This window comes from Dendrobates tinctorius, unplaced genomic scaffold, assembly GCF_039654945.1.
Source record: "Dendrobates tinctorius isolate UK_male_01 unplaced genomic scaffold, ASM3965494v1 ptg000349l, whole genome shotgun sequence".
In the NCBI taxonomy this organism is placed as follows: Eukaryota; Metazoa; Chordata; class Amphibia; order Anura; family Dendrobatidae; genus Dendrobates; species Dendrobates tinctorius.
Genome location: NW_027362015.1, coordinates 975,416 through 994,897, shown reverse-complemented (window position 1 = coordinate 994,897; position 19,482 = coordinate 975,416). Strand labels below are relative to the sequence as shown.

Below are 19,482 nucleotides of genomic sequence, written 5' to 3'. Positions count from 1 at the left end.
AGATTTTTGGCTGCTCCAACAGGCCACGTAAAGTTATTATTATTATTATTATTATTATTTATTGTTCTAGCGCCATTTATTCCATGGCGCTTTACATGTGAGGAGCGGTATACATAAAAACAAGTACAATAGTCTTAAACAATACAAGTCATAACTGGTACAGGAGGAGAGAGGACCCTGCCCGCGAGGGCTCACAATCTTCAAGGGATGGGTGATAATACAGTAGGCGAGGGTAGAGCTGGTCGTGCAGCGGTTTGGTCGATCTGTGGTTACTGCAGGTTATAGGCTTGTCGGAAGAGGTGGGTCTTCAGGCTCTTTTTGAAGGTTTCGATGGTAGGTGAGAGTCTGATATGTTGTGGTAGAGAGTTCCAGAGTAGGGGTGATGCGCGAGAGAAATCTTGTATGCGATTGTGGGAAGAGGAGATAAGACAGGAGTAGAGAAGGAGATCTTGTGAGGATCGGAGGTTGCGTGCAGGAAAGTACCGGGAGACGAGGTCACAGATGTATGTGTATGGAGGAGACAAGTTGTGGATGGCTTTGTATGTCATGGTTAGGGTTTTGTAATGAAGTCTCTGTCCAATGGGGAGCCAGTGAAGGGATTGACAGAGGGGAGAAGCTGGGGAATAGCGTGGGGACAGGTGGATTAGTCGGGCAGCAGAGTTTAGAATAGATTGGAGGGGTGCGAGAGTGTTTGAGGGGAGGCCACAGAGCAGGAGGTTGCAGTAGTCAAGGCGAGAGATAATGAGGGCATGGACTAGGGTTTTTGCAGATTCTTGGGTGAGGAATGAACGGATGCGTGAAATATTTTTGAGTTGAAGTCGGCAGGAAGTGGAAAGGGTTTGGATATGTGGTTTGAAGGAGAGATCAGCGTCAAGAATTACTCCGAGGCAGCGAGCTTGTGGGACTGGGGAGAGTGGGCAGCCATTTACTGTAATTGATAGGTTCGTAGGGGGGGTCACGTGAGATGGGGGAAAGATGATGAATTCTGTTTTGTCCATGTTGAGTTTCAGATATCTAGTGGAGAAGAAGGATGAAATAGTGGACAGACATTGAGGGATTCTGGTTAGTAGGGAGGTGATATCTGGTCCAGAGATGTAGATCTGTGTGTCATCAGCATAAAGATGATACTGAAAGCCATGAGATTCTATGAGCTGTCCCAGGCCAAAGGTGTAAATAGAGAACAGCAGGGGCCCAAGGACTGAACCTTGTGGGACTCCGACAGATAGGGGGCGAGGTGAGGAGGTGGTGTGTGAGTGGGAGACGCTGAATGTCCGGTCTGTTAGGTATGATGAGATCCAGGAGAGGGCCAAGTCTGTGATGCCGAGGGATGAGAGGGTCTGTAATAATAGGGAATGGTCCACTGTGTCAAAGGCAGCCGACAGGTCCAGGAGGAGGAGGACAGAGTAGTGTTGACCATGAGAATAGCATGGAGATTGCAAATCGATCCCTACTACTTTCAAGGATTGTCCCTGAGCATTGTTAATGGACATTGCAAATAGCAGTTGAACTGGAAACTGGAGGCGTTTAAAATAAAAAAACAAATCAGATGGAATGAGTGGAATTTTTGGAATGAAAATGTCCTCTCCTTTGGCACAGCCTGTTTCTGAGCTGTGTATCTAACCCTATCCTGTGTGATACTGTCTGCTGAGCTGTGTATATAATCCTCTCCTGTGTGATACTGACTGCTGAGCCCTGTATCTAATCCTCTCCTGTGATACTGACTGCTGAGACGTGTTTCTAATCCTATCCTGTGTGATACTGACTGCTGAGACGTGTATCTAATCCTATCCTGTGTGATACTGACTGCTGAGCCGTGTATCTAATCCATCTCCTGTGTGATACTGACTGCTGAGCCGTGTATCTAATCCATCTCCTGTGTGATACTGACTGCTGAGCCGTGTATCTAATCCTCTCCTGTGATACTGACTGCTGAGACGTGTATCTAATCCTATCCTGTGTGATACTGACTGCTGAGCTGTGTATATAATCCTCTCCTGTGTGATACTGACTGCTGAGCCGTGTATCTAATCCTCTCCTGTGATACTGACTGCTGAGACGTGTATCTAATCCTATCCTGTGTGATACTGACTGCTGAGACGTGTATCTAATCCTTCTCCTGTGTGATACTGACTGCTGAGCCGTGTATCTAATCCTTCTCCTGTGTGATACTGACTGCTGAGCCGTGTATCTAATCCTCTCCTGTGTGATACTGACTGCTGAGACGTGTATCTAATCCAATCCTGTGTGATACTGACTGCTGAGCCGTGTATCTAATCCTATCCTGTGTGATAATGTCTGCTGAGCCATGTATCTAATCCTCTCCTGTGTGATACTGACTGCTGAGCTGTGTATCTAATCCTATCCTGTGTGATACTCTGCTCCCCCTGCAGTCTGTGTCAGAGGGTGGTCTGTGTTGGCACGGTATCTGTATATGTACATGTATGACCCGGTCACCGGCCAGTATGTGTATATGTACATGTATGACGCGGTCACCGGCCAGTATCTGTATATGTACATGAATGACCCGGTCACCGTCCAGTATGTGTATATTTACATGTATGACCCAGTCACTGGCCAGTATGTGTATATGTACATGTATGACCCGGTCACCGGCCAGTATCTGTGTATATGTACATGTATGACCCGGTCACCGACCAGTATGTGTGTAGTGAAATATGTATATGTAAGGCCGGTTTCACATTAGCGCATTTTCAGCGCGCGCACGGCCGGGGGTAGCTCCGCCCCCGAGCCGGCTCTCTGCCCGGCGTGCCCGCCCCTTCCTTGTAGCGCCGCCTCCTAGCGGACAGCGGCGCCTGCGATCGGCGCACCCTATCTTTAGCATAGGGTGCGCCGATCGTGCGCAGGCCGTGCGCTAGTTGCGCTTTGACCTGCGCTGCGCACTTTTGACGGTGCGCCGTGCGCGCCAAAATCCGAAAAGTTTGATTTTGGCGCGCACGGCGCACCGTCAAAAGTGCGCAGCGCAGGTCAAAGCGCAACTAGCGCACGGCCTGTGCACGATCGGCGCACCCTATGCTAAAGATAGGGTGCGCCGATCGCAGGCGCCGCTGTCCGCTAGGAGGCGGCGCTACAAGGAAGGGGCGGGCACGCCGGGCAGAGAGCCGGATCGGGGGCGGAGCTACCCCCGGCCGTGCGCGCGCTGAAAATGCGCTAATGTGAAACCAGCCTAAGGATGTATGACCAGCAGTAATTAACATCTATCCTTAGACTGCAGCTCTCCACACAGGTCATGACCTGTTATCTTGAGAAGGCAGTCTCCTGTCTCCAGTCTTTCCAGAGGGCCTTGCTGAGAACACACAAATTGGAAACATTTCACACCTTCTGACTCTTTGGAAGAGAGGAGCCAATTACAGCCTGACACTGTCTATCTATGAGAAAGATCACACAAATAGTGTTCAGAGGAAAATAATGTATTCATGGGTAAATAGCCATAATCCAGTCACAAACCAAGGACTAGAATATTAACATGCGAGGCTGGTCTAGAAATCTGATCTCCAGAGTAAATCTATAAATTAGGCATTTTCACCAAGAAAGATGTTCACAGTGAGGGGCAGCCAAGCTGGTGTGCTCCAGCCCATATCCCCCCTCCCTCAGGGACAGAATACCAGACTGCAGAGTCCGATAGTTCTGTAAGTTTCTCCCTTTTATTTTATCGCTGTTTTGCATATTTGTACGTCACTTTTTATTTCCATAATTTTATATCTTTTTATTGTAAGCGCTGTACCTTTTTTTTTTTTTTTTATTAAAGCTTAAAACTTTAATAAGTCTGAACCTTGTTCCTGTAAAGAATCCATAGCCTTAGAGTGTGCGCTCCCGGTGATTGGCGGACTGTAGTAGTATTTCCGGGACTCATCACCCGTGTGTTCGGTGAGTGGTGGCAGCGTGTATGAGCGGGGTGCGTGCTCTGTGTCGGGGTGTGATTTATGCTCCCACTGCAACATAGAACACAGGTGGAATGCTGGACTGAGTGAGAGGAGATAGATTAACCCTTGGAGGCGCAACCCCAAGTCACGTGCTGAGAAGCGGGTACATGACAGACGTTTTGATAAAGAGGAGGAGAACCTTCCCAGGGCAAAGGGTCCTTCAGCAGGACTTTGTGTAGCTGGTTCTCCCGGCACCCCCCTCCTGGAGCGTCTGAGCTTTATGCTTTTCTCTTGCTGACCTCACTAGGTGGGCTGAGTTAGAGGATGTATGCCCCTTTTTAAAAGTAATTGAAATTTCTACTTGCCATATCTCTGGCTGGCGAGCTCACAGAGTGCCGACAGGGGTGTTATATTTTGTATTGTGAAATTATCTTTCTTTTGAGACTAAATATGACTGGTCTGTGTGTCACTGGGGGGGCAGAAACCATTTCCCGGCTTCTGATGGGCGCACAGGCTGCAAAACGTTGCGGTGTGTAGCCTAAATTCTACTGATTCTGAAAATATATGTTTCCTGTCTCTAGGATTAGAGCGTGTTATACAATTTGAGTTTGAATAGATAAAGGAAGTTTTAAATCTTGGCGGGAGAATCCGCCCTGAACTGGTGTGGGTAATGACCAGCGGGGAGAGTGGATAATGTAGGTTTTCACACAGGTGGAGAGAGGGAAGGAGGGGGAAGTTTTTTCAGCGCTGTGGCTGCCTGTAAATACAGAAAGACAGTGCACAAACCAACTAGGCGTAGGGCGACAGGCAGCGCCAGAAGTGTACTTAGGACATTTAGGAAATAACTCATATTTTCCTGACATATAATATTACAGAAATGCTTTGATTCTGCGCTTAACCCCGCTACGACCTGTCATGTATTCATACGTCGTGGTCGCCTGGTGCTTACCTTGGATGGAGGAATGGTTACGTCCAGGTGGTTTTATGCTCACAGACTCTATGCCCTCGATCACCACCGGGTATCAGCTGCGTCCCGCACCGTTCACTTTAACCCCCTAAATGCTGCAATTTATATCAATCTCAGCATTTAGAAGGCAGGCAGAGGGAGGGAACCCCACTGCACTTTGATCGGGACCCCCGTGATGTCACCGCAAGGGGCCCGAACGTTTCCATGGTGACTCAGTGTCGTCATGACAACATCCAGGTCACCAGGCACTAGCAAGTTAATAATACCCAGTGCATGATGTAACTAACTCTCAGCTGCAGCACTGACTGGCTATAAAGCATTGCTATCCTATTGCATTGCTAGGCTTTATAACAGCAATCAGACCGCAAAAAGTGAAAATCCCATAGTGGGACGGAGTACAAAACTAAAAAAAAAAGTTGTAAAAATATTTTAAGAAAATCACAAAAATATGTTGTACCCATAAATATTTTTATGGAAAATATAAAAGTACACATTTGGTTTCGCCATGTCTGGAACGACCGGACCTATAAAACAGTCCCACTAGTTAAAGGGAATCTGTCACCCTTTTCTTGGCCTATGAGCTGCCGGCACCGCCATCAGGGGCTTATCGTCAGCATTCTGTAATGCATTCTGTAATGGTGTAGATAAGCCCCCGATGTAACCTGAAAGAGAAGAAAAACGAGTTATACTCACCCAGGGGCGGTCCGGTCCGATGGGTGTCGCGGTCCGGTCCGGCGCCTTTCATACGATGACGTCCTCTTCTTCCCGTCCTGTCGTGGCTCCGACGCAGGCGCACTGCTCAGCCCTGTTGATGGCAGGCGCCGGTCCTCTCTGACCTCTCCCGGCTCCTGCGCACTGCAGGACTCTGCTCTGCCATCAACAGGGCCGAGCAGTGCGTATACAAATTAGAAGAAGATACATTATTACTGCATCCTAACTGATCCTCAAAGCACAAGGCAAAGGGGTCACAAAAAGGATTTATGAATAGGAGCACTCAATGAGAACAGTGTACAGCCAAGATAGGTAAAAATTACAACATTTTATTCAAATGTAAATATCACATATAATTTACCGATGCATAAATGGGTCATAGAAAAAGGGGAGGAGACAAGCAATATAAATATATAAAGCCGGGCCTGACACTAAGCATGTACAGAGGTGGGAGAGTGGCAACCTAAATCCATCATGATTGCCAGTCACAGGTGGGTGCAATCTCGTAATCTGTTTATAGCAGCATGGACACACTCTGGACACGGCCCCCCGAGGAAGCCAACGCAAAGCGCGCGGGCACTGCGTGTTCCGGGGTCCTTTAAAGAGGGACTATGGGTAAGAGTGGCTTTACTATTACTTTATGCAATTGCTGACATCCCAGACGGCGGCCAGTGGCTGGTTGTAGCCATTAGGACTCTTTTGCAATCAACAACATTGGTCTTAGTGATTTTAGGATTAAAATCTTTATTACAATTGCATTTGATTACCCTTTAGGGGTGTAGCATCTATTGTCCACATTGTTACTTGCATCTTTTGCGGCAGCCATGATGAATTTTATCATGATGGATTTAGGTTGCCACTCTCCCACCTCTGTACATGCTTAGTGTCAGGCCCGGCTTTATATATTTATATTGCTTGTCTCTTCCCCTTTTTCTATGAACCATTTATGTATTGGAAAATTATATGTGATGATATTTACATTTGAATAAAATGTTGTAATTTTTACCTATCTTGGATGTACACTCTCTTCTTATTGTATCCCAGTGCGCCTGCATCGGAGCCACGACAGGAAGGAAAGAAGAGGACGTCATTGTATGAAGATGGGAGGAGCTGGACCACTACTTGGACACGCCCCCGGAAGAAGCTTGGTGTGAAACGCGCGTTGGGGTGGAGGAGGCTGTCACCCACAGTCACTTATGTTCACTGTGCTCAGGTATTGTTACCGATTGATTGCAAACTTGTCATTATTATTGCTAGCCACCTTTGCAGTTCATCTTGGATTCTCATCATAGGTACTTTGACATAATTGTCATGATACTGCTGTGATTATAATATTTATACACATGGTTCTTATTTTTATTGAACTCACTGCTTGTTTGGCATACCATTTATATATTGAAATACGGTATAATACTTATAATTATTGATTATCTTGTTTGGTTTATCATCAATCTGTAGGTGACACTTTAGTACCTTCATGTGACTTCATTGTTGTTAGGGGATTAAGCGCCTCCTACTGGGCATTTTTGTTTATCTTTTCAACTTTTTCGGCTAATTTGATATATAAGTCCGAAAACTGTTTTTTGTGATATGTTATGCTATGTGTATACAATCCCCTCCCCCAGCCAATATGCCAATACTTCAGATGCCAATGAGTTTTGCTCTACATTATCCTGACGCACACATTATATGGATGGGGGACTTTAATCTAGTTATGGATGACTGTCTCGATAGAATTAGACTGGCTAGAGAGACGTCTGGAGGGACCTCCTCTTTACCCTCATCACCCTCTTCACTGGCGCTGTTCATGGAGGATAGCGGTTGGCTGGGTATATGGAGGATGATGCGCCACCCCGGGGTAAAGGAATACACCTGTCACTCGTCTGCTAAGCGTACTCTATCCCGTATAGACAGCATATTTGGATCCAGTCGGTTAGCGATGTGGCTGGTTGATATAGAACACGGTAACAAAGGCATTTCAGATCATTGCCCGATTATTCTTAGACTTAATTTTGGCCGATGAAAACACAATACTTTTTGGAAACTAAATCCTTTCTGGCTGAGATTGATAGGCTCTAATGACAGAACTATAGACCAATCAGATTGTTTCATCTCGTCTCACCCTGAGCCCCAGGATACTGATCTGTTTTGGGACGCCCTTAAGGCGTATTTGAGAGGATGTTTGTCCTCTACGATCTCTTATATTAAAAAGATGACGAGATGGCGCAGCGGCTCACAGACTCCGGCGCAGCGGCTCACAGACTCCGGCGCAGCGGCTCACAGACTCCGGCGCAGCGGCTCACAGACTCCGGCGCAGCGGCTCACAGACTCCGGAGCAGCGTATCCATCTACCCAGACGGCTGACGTCCCATAGGCTGTATACTCAGCGCATGGACGCCCAGTCTAAGCGCAAAATAGTTTTTACTCGGCAACCCTATTTTGAACCAGGGAATCGGGTAAATTTTTGTCCTTTCTGGTGCGTCAGCGTAACACATCTAAGGCTACTTTCACACTTGCGTTTTTTTGCTGCACATTTTTTTGCGCACACAAACGCATGAAAAAAGCGCATCATGCGTTTGTGTGCGTTTTTTGCGGGTTTTGGTGCGTTTTTTTTGCGCATACATGCGCATTACAATGCGAACGTATGCGCATCCATAGACTTTAATGGGTGTTTGGCTGTAAAAAAAAAAACGCATTGCGTGCACATGCGTTTTTTGGGGGCAAGTCGGACGCACAAAAAATGCAACAGGATACATTTTGTGCGCCCGAGCGCACACTACAAAAAAACGCATGCGCCTACAAACGCATGTGTATGCGCAGATAAGTGCACCCATGTTAAAGTATAGGGAACAACCGCAAGCGTGAAACAGCCTAACACCGTACTCCAGATCCGAACATTGGATAATTGAACCGTGACCTCCACTGACCAGAGATACGTCACTGTTTTTCTGAGTATTCTAGAACATTGTATAATTCAGCGAGTGGTCTTGATACTCCACAATGCCTGAATTACCTGTCGGACGTAGAATTCCCCACACTGGATGCTGCCCAGCGGGCATCTTGGATGCTGATTTTACTATAGAGGAAATTAAAAATGCTATGATGGCTTTGGCCCCTGGACCAGATGGGCTCCCTGTTGAAATGTATAGAAAATATCAAGATCTTCTGGCACCACTTCTTCTAAAAGTATTTCAAGGGATTGGGGGTGGGGGACCGCTTACCTGACTCCTTGTATGAAGCAAACATTCTCATTCTCAAGAAAGAAGGGAAGGACCCCGCTGATTGTGGATCTTATCGCCCCATATCACTGGTAAATGTAGACTATAACATTTTCGCTAAGATTCTGGCCACTTGATTAAGCTCAGTAATATTAGATCTTGTACACCCGCACCAGACGGGCTTCATGCCCGGTAAGAGCACCTCCATCAATATCAGGAGGGTCCAGTCAGTGGTTGAATATAGTTCCCTGGTGCCGGATAATAATTGGGCCCTGGCGTCGCTGGACGCAGCTGAAGCCTTCGATTCCCTTGAATGGCCGTTCTTGTCTGCATGTTTACAGAGATATGGCTTTGGTGCCAAATTCCAAAAATGGATTGGTGTAGTATATGCATAACCTAAAGCTCGTATAGTCATCAATAACTCCATATCGGAATCCTTTTCTCTTTCTAGGGTTGCCCCCTCTCCCCGGCCCTCGTCGCCCTCGCTATAGAAGCGCTAGCAATGCGTATGAGGTCTCCTCCGAATATTAGTGGTATAAATATAGCAGATCATCTAGATACTATTGGTCTATACGCTGACGACATGGTGATGTTCATGGATAAAACGGACGAGACCTTGCCCCATGTGATTACTGCCATAGATAAACTGCGTCCTATATATTAACTGGAACAATCCGCTCTCTTGCCCCTCTCGCATGGCCCTGCGACCCATCTTTGCTCTCTGTCCCCTTTGCCCATAGTGTCTCACTTTAAATATTTAGGAATTAATATATCTAAAAGCAGTGATCTTGACCTACAACTTAATATCCTCCCATTACTGGAACTGGTCAAACTCACATTCGCCTCATGGAGAAACCTTCCGCTATCTGTTCCCGGCCGTATTAATCTAGTGAAATGATTCTACTTCCCAAACTTCGTTCCTCCCTCCAGCATAGTGCGGTGCACTGCCGGATGGGGGGGGGGGGGAGGCACTGCCGGATGGGGAGAGGCACTGCCGGATGGGGGGGAGGCACTGCCGGATGGGGGGGAGGCACTGCCGGATGGGTGGGGGAGGCACTGCCGGATGGGTGGGGGAGAGGCACTGCCGGATGCCAGGACAGATTAAAGCTTTGAGTAAGTGGATGCCGGAGAATAATCGACCCAACTTGGAACATCATCTCATCCATGCTGCAGAGATTGACTGCCCGCTAGGTTTTTTTTAGAAGCAGATAATCTTATTGCCCCCCCCGATTGTTACCTCTGCTCCGTTTAGCGAGGTCGGTCTGGAGACGGATGAGAAAAGTGATCCGCTTTGAGGGCACTGTAGCTGAAATGCCGCTATGGAGCAATAACTATTTCCCGCTGCTGTTGAACCACCCGTCCGCCGGCTTTTGGATCTCACATGGTGTTTCTTTGATAAAAGACCTATATGAAGGTCATATCCTTATGTCTTTTGAGCAAATCCAACTTAAATATAATGTCCCTAGATCCCAACTCTTCCGCTATCTTCAACTCAGATCAGCTGTCCAGTGGCATTTACGGTATTCATGTAGGACCCAACCCATCTCATCTCTGCCTTTAATGGGAATCCTTATATCCCCGGCCCTCGGGGTCTTCTCTCTGCTCGGTACACATGTTGTCTGCGGGAGCTATAACGATGGTTAGGGGGAAGTGAGGCGGCCTCATTCCTGATGCTGAGGATTGGGAGGAGATTCTGGAATCTCCATCTATCAATAATAAGACTCCATTATATATCTTACACCAGCCATATCTGACTCCATCGCGACTGTTCAGGATGGGTCGTCTCCAATCCTCGGAGTGTTTGAGGTGTCATACAATAGAAGCTTTGTACGCATGGTGTGGAGATGCCCCATTGTCCTCTCATACTGGTCTGAAGTGACATCACTGCTATCATGCTTGGTGCAAATTCCTGTTCCTCTTGGTCCATCAGTTGATGAGGAGAATTGGGGACACTGTGTTAGGATCTTTCTAGGCTAGGAAGGTGCTGGCGCTACGTTGGATGGGAGGGTCGCACCCCTCTCTCAGAGCCTGGATTGATCTGGTAAACTCGGTCATCCCATATGACATATGGGGGCCATATTCTATGGGGCAGCATATGGGGGTCGTAGTCTATGGAGCAGCATATGGGGGGCGTAGTCTATGGAGCAGCATATGGGGGCATAGTCTATGGAGCAGCATATGGGGGCATAGTCTATGGAGCAGCATATGGGGGCATAGTCTATGGAGCAGCATATGGGGGCATAATAATTTTTATTTCTATAGCGCTGACATATTCCGCAGCACTTTACATTTCAGAGGGGACTTGTACAGACAATAGACATTACAGCATAACAATAATCACATAGATCATAACAAATACCAAGAGGAATGAGGGCCCTGCTCGCAAGCTTACAGTCTATGAGGAAAGAGGAGACACGAAAGGTGGGTGGTAACAGTTGCCCTGATTGTATGGACCAGCCATAATGTTAAGTGTGTATCAGTACAGACACAGAGGGCTAATGGATGCATAAAGCATGTGGGAACATGATGCGGGGAACCCGGTTATGGCAAAACTTTTGGCTGTGCCACACAGGGATAGATTAGGTTAATGTGTTGAGGCGATAGGCCAGTCTGAATAAATGCGTTTTCAGGCCACGCTTAAAAGTGTGGGGATTGGGGACTAATCGTATTGACCTGGGAAGTGCATTCCAAAGAATTGGTGCAGCACGTGTATAGTCTTGGAGACGGGAGTGGGAGGTTCTGATTATTGAGGATGCTAACCTCAGGTCATCAGCAGAACGGAGGGCGCGGGTAGGGTGGTATACTGAAACAAGGGAGGAGATGTAGGGTGGTGCTGAGCCATGGAGGGCTTTGTGGGTGAGGGTAATAAGTTTATACTGAATTCTGGAGTGGATTGGTAGCCAGTGTAATGACTGGCACAAGGTAGAGGCATCGGTGTAACGATTGGTGAGGAATATGATCCTGGCTGCAGCATTCAAGACAGATTGGAGAGGGGAGAGTTTGGTAAGAGGGAGACCGATTATATTCTATGGAGCAGCATATGGGGGCATAGTCTATGGAGAAGCATATGGGGCATAGTCTATGGAGAAGCATATGGGGGCATAGTCTATGGAGAAGCATATGGGGGCATAGTCTATGGAGAAGCATATGGGGGCCTAGTCTATGGGGAAGCATATGGGGGCATAGTCTATGGGGCAGCATATGGGGGCATAGTCTATGGGGCAGCATATGGGGGCATAGTCTATGGGGCAGCATATGGGGGCATAGTCTATGGGGCAGCATATGGGGGCATAGTCTATGGGGTAGCATATGGAGGCATAGTCTATGGGGCAGCATATGGAGGCATAGTCTATGGGGCAGCATATGGGGGCATAGTCTATGGAGCAACATATGGGGGCATAGTCTATGGATTCCACCCTCTGCTTATACACGAGTCAATAAGTTTTCCCAGTTTTTTGTGGCAAAATTAGGGGGTCGGCTTATACACGAGTATACACGATAGTTTTATTGTATAAAAGCGGCAAAACACAAAAACCAATATAAATGAGTCATTGCTGTAATCATATTGACCCGAAGAATAAAGCCGCCTTACCAATTTTACCACACGCGGAACAGTATATATAGAAAAAAGCCCAAAAAGTTATTCCTGAATTGCTGGGTTTTGTTCATTCTGCCTCCAAAAATCGTAATTTAAAGCGATCAAAAAATGTCATGTGCGCAAAAATGGTACCAATAAAAACGTCAACTCATCCCGCAAAAAATAAGACCTCACATGACTCTGGGCCAAAATATGGAAAAATTATAGCTCTCAAAAAGTGGTGATGCAAAACCTAGTTTTCGCAATAAAAAGCATCTTTTAGTGAGTGACAGCTGCCAAACATAAAAACCGCCATAAATGTGGTATTGCTGTAATCGCACCAACCCGAAGAATAAAGTAACGTAATCACTTATACTGCATGAGCAACGGCGTAAAAAAAAAACTAATTCTTCACCTGCTGTTGATTTTTTCATTCTGCCTCCCAAAGATCAGAGTAAGGCTCGGCGCACATTTATCCTGCGCTCTGCTTTGAGCGCTTACATCGAGGTTTCCATGTAAATCTCAGAAATACATGATTCAGATAGGACCATAAGGCGGAAGATCCCCTATAATGAGGCAGATGGAAGCACTGTGGACGCCATAGGGCCTGTGATCCGGCGGTGTCCGTTTTTTTTAGGATTGCATAAAAGTGCCGTCGGCGCCAGGTTTTTTTGCACTTCTGAAAAGGACACCGCTGAACAGAGGCCAGATGGAGTCCAGAGTAACTCTGCTGCCTCATTATATGTGTGGTGTTTTATCTTTTGCTGGGTTCATGGATCCCGCGTCTGTGCTGGCAGAGCAGCTGCAGAGGTTGTCAGTGGAGGTGACTGACTGTCATTCTGAGGTTCAGCAGCAGCGGCTGTAGACTCCTACTGTGGAGGTCCTTGTAGGTAGGCCGGTTCAGTTTGGACACAAAATTGCCCTCCCGGACAGGTTTTCTAGGGGTATGAACGAGCTTTTTGTGTTTAAAGAGGCCTGCAAACTGTACTATAGACTGCGTCCTTACTCTGGAGATGAGGAGCAGCGAGTAGGAATTGTGATTTCACTGTTGCAGGGGGAACCTCAGTCCTGGGCGTCTTCTCTGCCACAGGATTCTGTGTCTCCAGTCTGTGGAGGAGATTTTGAGGGCTGATCTATGATTATCCTGAGGCTATGTACCCACGTTGCAGAAATGCTGCGGAAATTTCCGCGACATTTCCGCACTCCTGCCGAGGGTAAAACGCATGCGAATTTTCATACGTTTTTCCTGCGGAAAACAAGCGTTTTTCGCTTGCAGAATTCTTAGCATCGCTTGGAAATGTAATACATAGGATGTTAAAATAATATAAAGATTGTTATTCTCACCTTCCGACGGCCCCTGATCTGCTCTGCAGCGCTCCCGGCATCTTACAGTCGCAGTAATGCTTTGCGCGAAGGACCTGAGATGACATCACGCTAGCGAGATGATGTCAGGAGCGTGGTGAGAGGCTGGAAGGACTCCGAGGGCTGCCGAAGGGTGAGTATATCACTATTTTTAATTTTTATTCTATTTGTTACAGGATTATGGTACCCAGGGCCCGGAGGACAATCTCCTCTCCTCCAGGCCCTGGGTACCATCCGCACATGATCCGCTCACTTTGCGCATGGTGGGCATAGCCACATGCAGAAAGTAAGCTGATCAATGCATTCCTGTGTGTGCGGAATCGCCGCGATTCAGCATAAAGAATGGGCATGCTGCGGATTCTTCCCCGATGCGATTCCAGCGCGGAAAAATCCGCAGCATTAGCACAGCATGTGTGGAATCCCATAGGAATGCATGGGATTCGTTTTCTTTGCATTTTCACGGTATTCCGCAGCAGAAAAACGCTGCAAAAATGAAAAAAAAAAACCGCAACGTGTGCACACAGCCTGACTGTATTTCCTTGGCTGAGTCCAGGCTCTGTTGCCTTCAGCAGGGGGATCAGTGAGTGGAGACTTGTAGCTCCGCAGGTGGGCGACCGACACCCGATGGAATGACCCGCCTCTCAGAATTCAAATTCAAAGAAGCTTTATTGGCAGGACTAAATACACATTAGTTTTGCCAAAGCAAGTGTACAAAAGGGAATAGGGATAGGGACTGTAGGGATGTTGGGTAGGGGTTGTAGGAAAGGTGGATGTGGGCAGATCCAGGGTGGGGCTATAGAAGTCCATGGCATAGGAAAGGTGGATGAGGGCAGATCCAGGATGAGGCTATAGAAGTCCATGGCATGGGGAAGGTGGATGAGGGCAGATCCAGGGTGGGGCTATAGAAGTCCATGGCATGGGGAAGGTGGATGGGAGGATGGGGGGCTATAGAAGTCCATGGCATAGGGAAGGTGGATGGGGGGATGTGGGCAGATCCAGGGTGGGGGCTATAGAAGTACATGGCATAGGGAAGGTGGATGAGGGCAGATCCAGGGTGGGGCTATAGAAGTCCATGGCATAGGGAAGGTGGATGAGGGCAGATCCAGGGTGGGGGCTATAGAAGTCCATGGCATAGGGAAGGTGGATGAGGGCAGATCCAGGGTGGGGCTATAGAAGTCCATGGCATGGGGAAGGTGGATGGGAGGATGGGGGCTATAGAAGTCCATGGCATAGGGAAGGTGGATGGGGGGATGTGGGCAGATCCACGGTGGGGCTATAGAAGTACATGGCATAGGGAAGGTGGATGGGGGGGTAAGGGGCAGATCCAGGGTGGGGCTATAGAAGGGCATGGGGAAGGTGGATGGGGGCAGATCCAGGATGGGGCTATAGAAGTACATGGCATAGGGAAGGTGGATGGGGGGGATGGGGCAGATCCAGGATGTGGCTATAGAAGTCCATGGCATAGGGAAGGTGGATGGGGGGATGTGGGCAGATCCACAGTGGGGCTATAGAAGTCCATGGCATGGGGAAGGTGTATGGGGGGGATGGGGGCAGATCCAGGATGGGGGATATATAAGTCCATGGCATGAGGAAGGTGGATGGGGGGATGGGAGCAGATCTAGGATGGGGCTATAGAAGTCCATGGCATAGGGAAGGTGGATGGGGGCAGATCCAGGATGGGGCTATAGAAGTACATGGCATAGGGAAGGTGGATGGGGGGATGGGGGCAGATCTAGGATGGGGCTATAGAAGTCCATGGCATGGGGAAGGTGGATGGGGGCAGATCCAGGGTGGGGCTATAGAAGTCCATGGCATAGGGAAGGTGGGTGGGGGCAGATCCAGGGTGGGGGCTATAGAAGTCCATGGCATAGGGAAGGTGGATGGGGGGATGTGGGCAGATCCAGGATGGGGCTATAGATGTCCATGGCATAGGGAATGGGGATGGGGGCAGATCCAGGATGAGGCTATAGAAGTCCATGGCATAGGGAAGGTGGATGGGGGCATGGGGCAGATCCAGGGTGGGGCTATAGAAGTCCATGGCATAGGGAAGGTGGATGGGGGGATGGGGGCAGATCCAGGATGGGGCTATAGAAGTCCATGGCATAGGGAAGGTGGGTGGGGGCAGATCCAGGGTGGGGGCTATAGAAGTCCATGGCATAGGGAAGGTGGATGGGGGGATGTGGGCAGATCCAGGATGGGGCTATAGAAGTCCATGGCATAGGGAATGGGGATGGGGGCAGATCCAGGATGAGGCTATAGAAGTCCATGGCATAGGGAAGGTGGATGGGGGCATGGGGCAGATCCAGGGTGGGGCTATAGAAGTCCATGGCATAGGGAAGGTGGATGGGGGGATGGGGGCAGATCCAGGATGGGGCTATAGAAGTCCATGGCATAGGGAAGGTGGGTGGGGGCTGATCCAGGGTGGGGGCTATAGAAGTCCATGGCGTAGAGAAGGTGGATGGAGGGATGGGGCAGATCCAAGATGGGGCTATAGAAGTCCATGGCATAGGGAAGGTGGACGGGGCTTTAAGAAGTCCATGGCATAGGGAAGGTGGATGGGGCATATCCAGGATGGGGCTATAGAAGTCCATGGCATAGGGAAGGTGGATGGGGGGATGGGGGCAGATCCAAGATGGGGCTATAGAAGTCCATGGCATAGGGAAGGTGGATGGGGGGATAGGGGCAGATCTAGGATGGGGCTATAGAAGTCCATGGCATAGGGAAGGTGGATGGGGGCAGATCCACAATGGGGCTATAGAAGTCCATGGCATAGGGAAGGTGGATGGGGGCAGATCCACGATGGGCTATAGAAGTCCATGGCCTAGGGAAGGTGGATGGGGGGATGGGGCAGATCTAGGATGGGGCTATAGAAGTCCATGGCATAGGGAAGGTGGATGGGGGCAGATCCACGATGGGGCTATAGAAGTCCATGGCATAGGGAAGGTGGATGGGGGCAGATCCACGATGGGGCTATAGAAGTCCATGGCATAGGGAAGATGGATGGGGGGATGGGGCAGATCTACAGTCATGGCCAAAAGTTTAGAGAATGACACAAATATTAATTTTTACAAAGTCTACTGCTTCATTTTTTCTAATGGCAATTTGCATATACAGGGCCGCCATCAGGGCATGACAGGCCTTACATGTGTATGGGGCCCGGTGATTAGGGGGGCCCGACCATGCTGGCAGCCCGATCCGCGCTGGGGCCCCCCTACATTTTATACAGGCTTCTGCAACTTTATTTTAAATTCAGACTCAGCGCCTGCCGGGCCCCTCGGGCAGGCCCCCCCCGCACCATGGTCCAGCCAGCGCCGAAATCCCCCCTGCACAATGGTCCAGCCACAGCTCCGCCCTCACCTGATGTCACACACTGCTCTGCTCCTCCACTTCCTCATTCAGTCAGTGTGCCACGTGGGACTGGGAGAGGAAGGGAGCCTCGCTGCTGGAGCACAGCCAGATAACAAGGTAAGAAGAATTTTTTTTTTTTTTTTTTGAGAGCAGCTATCCAGGGGGCCTGGGGCAGAATGCTGGATGCTGGGGCAGAATGCTGGGGGCAGAATGCTGGGGGCAGAATGCTGGACGCTGGGGGCAGAATGCTGGATGCTGGGGGCAGAATGCTGGGGGCAGAATGCTGGGGGCAGAATGCTGGACGCTGGGGGCAGAATGCTGGACGCTGGGGGCAGGACGCTGGGGGCAGAATGCTGGACGCTGGGGGCAGGACGCTGGGGGCAGGACGCTGGGGGCAGGACGCTGGGGGCAGGACGCTGGGGGCAGGACGCTGGGGGCAGGACGCTGGGGGCAGGACGCTGGGGGCAGGACGCTGGACGCTGGGGGCAGAATGCTGGACGCTGGGGGCAGAATGCTGGACGCTGGGGGCAGAATGCACGCTGGGGGCAGAAATGCTGGGGGCAGAATGGACATGGGGCAGAATGCTGGACGCTGGGGCAGAATGCTGGACGCTGGGGCAGAATGCTGGGGGCAGAATGCTGGACGCTGGGGCAGAATGCTGGGGGCAGAATGCTGGACGCTGGGGGCAGAATGCTGGGGGCAGAATGCTGGACGCTGGGGGCAGAATGCTGGACATGGGGCAGGAATGCTGGGGGCAGAATGGACATGGGGCAGAATGCTGGACGCTGGGGCAGAATGCTGGACATGGGGCAGGAATGCTGGGGGCAGAATGGACATGGGGCAGAATGCTGGACGCTGGGGCAGAATGCTGGACGCTGGGGGCAGAATGCTGGACATGGGGCAGGAATGCTGGGGGCAGAATGCTGGACGCTGGGGCAGAATGCTGGACGCTGGGGCAGAATGCTGGACGCTGGGGGCAGAATGCTGGGGGCAGAATGCTGGACACTGGGGGCAGAATGCTGGACGCTGGGGGCAGAATGCTGGACGCTGGGGGCAGAATGCTGGACGCTGGGGGCAGAATGCTGGACGCTGGGGGCAGAATGCTGGGGCAGAATGCTGGGGGCAGAATGTTGGACGCTGGGGGCAGAATGTTGGACGCTGGGGGCAGAATGTTGGACGCTGGGGGCAGAATGTTGGACGCTGGGGGCAGAATGTTGGACGCTGGGGGCGGAATGCTGGGGGCGGAATGCTGGACGCTGGGGGCGGAATGCTGGACGCTGGGGGCGGAATGCTGGACGCTGGGGGCGGAATGCTGGACGCTGGGGGCGGAATGCTGGACGCTGGGGGCGGAATGCTGGACGCTGGGGGCGGAATGCTGGGGGCGGAATGCTGGACGCTGGGGGCAGAATTCTGGGGGCAGAATGCTGGACGCTGGGGGCAGAATGCTGGGGGCAGAATGTTGGACGCTGGGGGCAGAATGCTGGGGGCAGAATGCTGGACGCTGGGGGCAGAATGCTGGACGCTAGGGGCAGAATGCTGCGAGCAGAATGCTGGACGCTGGGGGCAGAATGCTGGACATGGGGCAGAATGCTGGGGGCAGAATGGACATGGGGCAGAATGCTGGACGCTGGGGCAGAATGCTGTACATGGGGCATAATGCTGGACACTGGGGGCAGAATGGACATGGGGCAGAATGCTGGACGCTGGGGGCAGAATGCTGGACATGGGGCATAATGCTGGACACTGGGGGCAGAATGGACATGGGGCAGAATGCTGGACGCTGGGGACAGAATGCTGGACGCTGGTGGCAGAATGCTGGACATGGGGCAGAAGAATTCTGGACATGGGGCAGAATTCTGGACATGGGGCAGAATGCTGGACGCTGGGGGCAGAATGCTGGACGCTGGGGGTAGAATGCTGGACATGGGGGCAGGCTGTGAGCTGGGGCAGAATGTTGGACGCTGCGGGCAGAATTCTGGGGGCAGAATGCTGGACGCTGGGGGCAGAATTCTGGGGGCAGAATGCTGGACACTGGGGGCAGAATGTGGGGGCAGAATGTTGGACGCTGGGGGCAGAATGCTGGGGGCAGAATGCTGGACGCTGGGGGCAGAATGCTGGACGCTAGGGGCAGAATGCTGCGAGCAGAATGCTGGACGCTGGGGGCAGAATGCTGGACATGGGGCAGAATGCTGGGGGCAGAATGGACATGGGGCAGAATGCTGGACGCTGGGGCAGAATGCTGTACATGGGGCATAATGCTGGACACTGGGGGCAGAATGGACATGGGGCAGAATGCTGGACGCTGGGGGCAGAATGCTGGACATGGGGCATAATGCTGGACACTGGGGGCAGAATGGACATGGGGCAGAATGCTGGACGCTGGGGACAGAATGCTGGACGCTGGTGGCAGAATGCTGG

General features: G+C 50.5%; 1 protein-coding gene across 5 annotated transcripts in view; it reads left to right on the top strand.

The window, feature by feature from the left end:
* HSF1 (heat shock transcription factor 1) overlaps nucleotides 1–19,482 on the top strand; it is an 85,619-nt gene that overhangs the window by 2,826 nt on the left and 63,311 nt on the right. For 2 of the 5 annotated variants that reach the window (XM_073562384.1, XM_073562383.1), the window contains exon 2: nucleotides 6,604–6,772. The exons of the other annotated variants lie outside the window; for them this stretch is intronic. The gene's annotated coding sequence lies outside the window, so the exon portion shown is untranslated. The remainder of the gene's footprint in view (nucleotides 1–6,603; nucleotides 6,773–19,482) is intronic. 5 annotated transcript variants of the gene reach the window in all.